Source organism: Phacochoerus africanus, chromosome X (genome assembly GCF_016906955.1).
Source record: "Phacochoerus africanus isolate WHEZ1 chromosome X, ROS_Pafr_v1, whole genome shotgun sequence".
NCBI classification, from domain to species: Eukaryota; Metazoa; Chordata; class Mammalia; order Artiodactyla; family Suidae; genus Phacochoerus; species Phacochoerus africanus.
This window is the reverse complement of record NC_062560.1, coordinates 76379269-76386051: the sequence shown is the minus strand read 5'-3', so window position 1 is coordinate 76386051 and position 6783 is coordinate 76379269. Positions and strand designations below refer to the sequence as shown.

General features: G+C 33.3%; 1 pseudogene; it reads right to left on the bottom strand.

Moving 5' to 3' along the window:
* Window positions 1-1213: 1213 nt before the first annotated feature.
* On the bottom strand, window positions 1214-1701 carry LOC125118070 (AN1-type zinc finger protein 6-like; annotated as a pseudogene).
* Window positions 1702-6783: the final 5082 nt, after the last annotated feature.

Here is a 6783-nt window from a genome sequence, read left to right as displayed (position 1 = left end):
ATTTTCACTCCTTTCCAGCCCTCTGTATGTGTAATGATGCTTTTTATTTAATAAGTACTCAGTAAATAGTTGATGAATGAATGAAAATATAACTTAAGCAAGTCTATGTGAAAAGTTACTTAAATTTGCTGCATTTACACAAGCTATTCACAAGAAAATATAAAATAATAAAATAAGAGATGATGTAGAGTTTCCAATTGCTTAAATACTATGATGGTTAATTTTATGTGTCAACTTGGTTAGGGCACAGTAGGCAGATACTTGGACCAATAACAGTCTATATGTCACTGTAAATTTATTTTTAAAATAAGATTAATATCTAAGTCAGTGGACTTTGATAAGCATTTTACCTTCCATAATGTATATAAGCCTCATCCAATTAGGCTTTAAGAAAAAAGACTGAGGTCCCTGATGAAGAGGAAATTCTGCCTCCAGACTGCCTTTTTAAAATATATTTTTCCTTTTTATTTAATAAAAGACTGGTGGATAAACATAAATACAGTACAATTACTTCAGATCATTCTTCATATTGTATACACACAAACCAATGAATGTAATCTGAAAGAAATCTTCAGTCAGCAATGAAAGGCATACAGCTTTTCCTTCACTTGCTCAAGAAATAAAAAAACCCACAAACTTAGAGTCTCATCAGCACATACTGTCTTGCGACAAATGATTCAGACATAAATAGTGGGCATGGAGAAACTACATCTAACATATTTATAGCCTTTGTTAATGAAAAACAGAAGCAACCTTAATGATTAAGATACATTCAGTTACTGATAAATAGTTGTACCCTAAAGAGTATTATCAAAAGAGAAATAGTGCTGCAGAGAAAAGCTATATTTACGTACACAATGAGAAAATAAACTGGAAGATTAACACATGCATGTTTACTACTGGAAAAAAGTCACAGCCTCAAAGTTTCTCCACATTTGTTATAAAACCCCTCTGCACTCAACTAAAATTAAAATGATCTTAGGATAATACTTGCAAAATTTACTTGAGTCTTTTCAGCCACAGAAATTGCAATGGAAATAAATGTTCAGAGTCATTTTCAAAACAAAAACAAAAATCTATTCTCCTGATGACGTGCATGATTAAAACGTCTATGCAGGATACAGTGCTCTGCATTCCCAATGACCAGGGGAAAAACACCTCACGTCAACTTTCAGTTTGCAGATGTCAAAGGATTTTTAATTATAGCAGGAGTTCAAATTTTCTGGATCTTTTCACCAACAACTACTGGATTTTCTCATCAGTGTCAGCTTTGTAATTGTAAGAGCAATTGTGTTCATCTGAGTAACGGTGTACACCATAGTAAACATTTCCACACCAGCATTAAAACCCAGTAATTCCCACTTTATTCCTGCACATGAAACAGCAATTCTTTTTTTGTTTTGGTTTTTCAAGAGATTTGCTTTGCTCTTCAGATGGCTGCTGTGCGGTATCCAATACTGAAGGTTGCAGGTCTTCTGTTTCAGGTATTGCTTTGTCCACAGATGTACTGTTGACTTGGGAAGATGCTACAGATTGTGATAAAAGTGACTGATTTGATATAGGGCTTGGCTGAATAGATGAAAATGTAGAGTATAATGTTAACTGAGCTTCTGGGAGATTGCCTTCTGTGCACTGAACTGGTAAAGACTCAGATGGACTACTGACAGAAGGTACAGGTGTGCTTATGCTACCATGCCCCATACTGACTTCAGCCACAAAGGGGGCAGACACCAGAAATAAGAAAGGCTACAGCTACAACTCTATTATCTGTAAAAAGGTCACCATACCAAAGACCTATAAAAATGAAAAGGCAGAGAACTATAACTCAGATGAGGGAGAAAGGAAAAACCCCAGAAAAACAGCTAAGTGATGTGGAGATTCTCAGCCTCCAGGAAAACGACTTTAGATCATTGATGCTGAAGATTATGCAAGACACTGGAAATAAACTAGAGGCAAAGATGGATAACTTACAGGAAACATTGAGCAAAGAGATACAAGATATAAAACTTAAACAAGAAGAGATGCAAAATACAATAACTGAAATAAAAAGTTCATTAGAAGCAGCTTACAGCAGAATACATGAGACAGAAGAATGAATAATCAAGGTGGAGGACAGATTAGTGGACTTTACGAATGCAGAACAGAAAAGAGAAAAAAGACTGGAAACAAATGAAGAGAATCTCAGACAACTCTGGGACAACGTTAAACACACCAACATCCGTATTATAGGGGTGCCAAAAGGAGAAGAGAGAGAGAAGGGAACAAAAAAAAATATTCCAAGAGATAATAGCCAAAAACTTCCCTAACATGGGAAAGGAACCACTCACTCAAATCCAGGAAGCACAAGTACCATATAAAATAAACCCAAGGAGGAATACCCCGAGACACATATTAATCAAACTAACCAAAATTAAAGACAAAGAGAAAATCTTGAAAGCAGCTAGGGGAAAGAAACAAATAACATACAAGGGAACCCCAATAAGGTTATCAGCAGATTTTTCAGCAGAAACTCTGCAGGCCAGAAGGGAGTGGCATGATATACTTCACGTGATGAAAGGAAAAAACCTCCAACCAAGATTGCTTTACCCAGCAAGGCTCTCATTCAGATTTGAAGGAGAAATCAAAACCTTCACAGGTAAGCAAAAACAACACTAAACCAGCCTTACAACAAATACTAAAGGAACTTCTCTAGGCAGAAAAGAAAAGGCCACAACCAGAAACAAAAATGCCACAAATGACAAGGCTCACCAGTAAAGTTATATATACAGTAAAGATACGAAATCATCCATGCACAATTATACCACCAAAATCAGAAATCATGAGAAGAGGTGGGTACAAATGTAGGACACTGGAGATGAACTTGCAATTAAGAGAACAACAACTTAAAACAATCTCATATACATATAGACTCTTACAGCAAAACTTCAGAATAACTGCAAACCAAAAATCTACAATTGATACATAAACAAGGAAACTCTGGAGAAGAAATATATCTCATAGTAAATAAGTGCATAATCTACCATAAAGGCGGCCACTTGACATCATTCTTGGAATGCTGAAGTCTCCTTAAATCTGATTCTGATTTCCTCTCCATCAAAGAACTTATGATAATTATATTAAATAATGCAACTATACAATTAAATAATACAGTTCTACAATTGTATTACTAATAACCATTTCTCTCCATGGTACAATGTAAGGTCTATAATGTCTTGTTTATCACATCACCTAGAATGGTGTAATGCCTATACTGAAGAATCAATAAGATGTAACAAATTGTGAGGACATATTTACATAGTTACACTATTTTTTAACCAACTTATGCATTTTATATTTTGCTTATTTTCAGAGGGTGTATTATTTTTGTTATTATTACCAGTTGTTATTCTTTTTATCATGCCATATAAAATATTTAATGGTATATAAGGCTTTCTTCTTGATAAATTTTAATTGCACAATATATACACAATTTTAATATAATGCTAATTGTTAAAGAAAAATTGAAATGTAATAGATAATACTAAATAGTAAAGATGAAAGCCATACAAAATGGGATTAAAGCATAGAATAAATTTCCTATTTTTCTCACCAAAAAAAAAAAAGCTATTTTACATGAGTTCATTTTATGTTTTGTAATGGTTTCACCTTTTTGAAAATCATACTTTAGTATTAATATAAACATCAAATTAATATTCAAAATTACAAAATATTTTAATCAAAGTATTTTTTGATATTTACTTTTAGAGAAGAGAGGCTTATTTTCAGAATAATTAAAGATTATCTTTCTTTTGTTTAAGTAAATAAATTAATTCATGCACTTTTTATTTATAATCGATAGAAATATTTGAGACATGCACATATTCCATTTAGTAATCATATATGTATGCAGCTTGAATAATTTTTGAAAAAATATATTATGTAGATGGTTAAATCATAGAGGGATATAATTTTGGAAAAAAGTAAATAACAATGGCTTCTCTTATACTGAGGTAATGGTCTCTCAGTTTAACAGTCCCTCTAACTCTTTTTTCAGTGTAATGTCTTACTGAATTAATTTCCCTATAATTTATGTTATATTTTTAAAGTAAATGGAGAAGATATATTTAATTTGCTATGTTATCCTAACATGACACCATGGGCAAGTAAGTACTGTTGACCTAAAACAAATAGACTAACAGTTATTTTTTCAACAAAAATATGTTTATTCAGAATCAATACAAAATTGCAATTCAGGATATGCAGCCATGGTAAGCCTCATGCAAGTTCCCACATGGTAAGGGAAAGGGAACTGTTTTATAGAGGGGAAAGGGAAGTTGGGAAGGCTATAGTAAATGAAACTCCATGGCCTTTCTTTGGCTGAGTTGTTGCAAAGAGTTTGTCTTCCTTCCTATTAGGCTCTGCTATTGTCGCAGGGCATGAGAGCTCCCCCTTCTGGTCTCTCAACTCTACTTAATTAAGGTTTCTATTAATTTTTTTTACGGTACTTCCTTATAATATTAATAAAGATTCATAAATACATTCTTTCAGTTCATTCTGTATATTAGGATTTCTGGGACATTTATAACTTTAAACAAATTTCTTCATCTCTCCCTCTTTTCTCATTGACATCGTAAGTCTCAATAATTTTTTTTTTTTTGGTCTTTTTAGGTCTGTACCTGCAGAGTATGGAAGTTAGAAGGCTAGGGGTCAAATTCAAATCAGAGCTACAGCTGCCTGCCTACACCATAGCCACAGCAATGCCAGATCTGAGATAGGTCTGCGACCTACACCATAGCTCACAGCAATGATGGATCCTTAACCTACTGAGCAAGGCCAGGGATCAAACAGGTATCCTCATGGATACTAGTTGAGCTTGGTATTGCTGAGCCACAATGGGAACTTCCCAATAATCTTGATAATTGTTTTTTTTTAATATGCAGAATACAAAAAGAAATCTTTTAGAATCTATGGAGTAGAGAAAACATTCTCAATTTTCTATGATTATTAATCCAAACTAGATTTATTGCCTATCATTTTTATTCTTAGAATATCTCTTCAGAAATTTTGAAAAAGCCAGATTCAAACAAAGATACTATCCCTTGAGTTGAAGAAATAAGTGCATTAAGCCTGTGTCTTAACCCCCCAAAATGTGTATTGAATATAAATATGCTTAGAGTTGGGCATCCTTCTGAATACATGAGTGTTGTTATTTCAGTGTGGCTCCTTGCCAATACAAGCATTTTTTTTTTCTTTTTAGGGCTGCACTAGTGCCATATGGAGTCTCCCTGGCTAGGGGTCTAATCAGAGCTACACTGCCGACCTATGCCACAGCCATAGCAATGCCAGTTTCAAGCCACATCTATGATTTAGACCACAGCTCATGGCAATGCCAGATCCTTAACCCACTGAGTGAGGTCAGGGATCAAACCTGCATCCTCATGGATACTAGTTGGGTTCATTTACCACTGAGCCACAGTGGGGACTTCTGAAGCTTTTTTTTTTTTTTTAACATATCAAAGTATACATACACCCAAAATTGTGATAACCCTTATCTCTGGCCAAAGACAAGCATGTGTATGTCAAGAATAAAAATTGATAATATTCTTTCAGAAATGAAGAGAAAAAAACTCCTTTCTCTGACTCCATGTGGAGGGATCAATACTATGAGAGAAAGCGGTGAACATTCTTTACCTCAATGCATACCTCTCCTTTATGAGGCACCCTGTTATAGAAATGAGCCACTTTCCACTTCTCCATGTATGCTTTAAAAAGGCAGCCCCCACTCAGGGGAGGACTTTGATTGTCTGGTTTGGCCTGTAAATGGGTGAATAATAATTAAATGGTGATATATAAACAAGCCTACTTGCCTACATGTAGGTGGCATCTGAATAAGCCCACTTATCCACAGAATTAAGCATGTTTTCGCAGTTTAACTTATCAGTAATAAGGTGATATTTTGATTTCCATCTCTCCGGATTTTTTTATATTTCCTAATTATCAAAAAGCACAGGTAGGAAAAGGAATGATCTTTATTAATGCTAAAATTATAATAGTTATACAGAAAACTATATGGTAAAAATTTCAAATTTATCTGATCTTTGAAAGTTTATAATGTAGTATTTAATTAATATAATATAAAAGATACTTAGAAATATTTACACGGAAGTTCTATTAAGTGATTTCTCAGACGTATGGCTTTTTGGGGCTTTTGGTCCTGTAAAAAAAATCAAAAAACCTTCACTACTAATAAAATAGGTTCTCCAGATAAAATACTGGATACCCAGTTAAATTTCCATTTTAGACAAACAGCAATTTTTGTTAGTATAGGCAGTACTTGGGATATATATGTATTAAAATATTTTTTATCTAAAATTTAAATTTAACGACATTAATTTTTTTTCTAAATCTAGCAATGCTAATATACTGGGGTTAAATTTTAAAATTTACCTGGATATGTTCATGGTTTTAATTCTGTGAGGAATTAAATTATCGTCTGATATGTTCCTTTTTTTTAAATAATAAAATTATCAAATTATTTTTATTTTAAACTTCAGAAAATCCTTTAATATTAGGGCATATAGTTCATTTGAAGAGGAGAAAACACTCTTGCAATAGTTTGCAGCGATATTGCTTTAGCTATTCATAAATGTAAATATACACATTCAAAGGCAATGTCTAGAGAAAAGCATATTTTTTGTAATTAAATTACAAAGTATTTTTCTCTACCACTGCTCAAATGATCTTAGAACTCAATTACAATATATGTATTGGGAAGGGCTCTCCACACCACCAAGCAATTCTTGG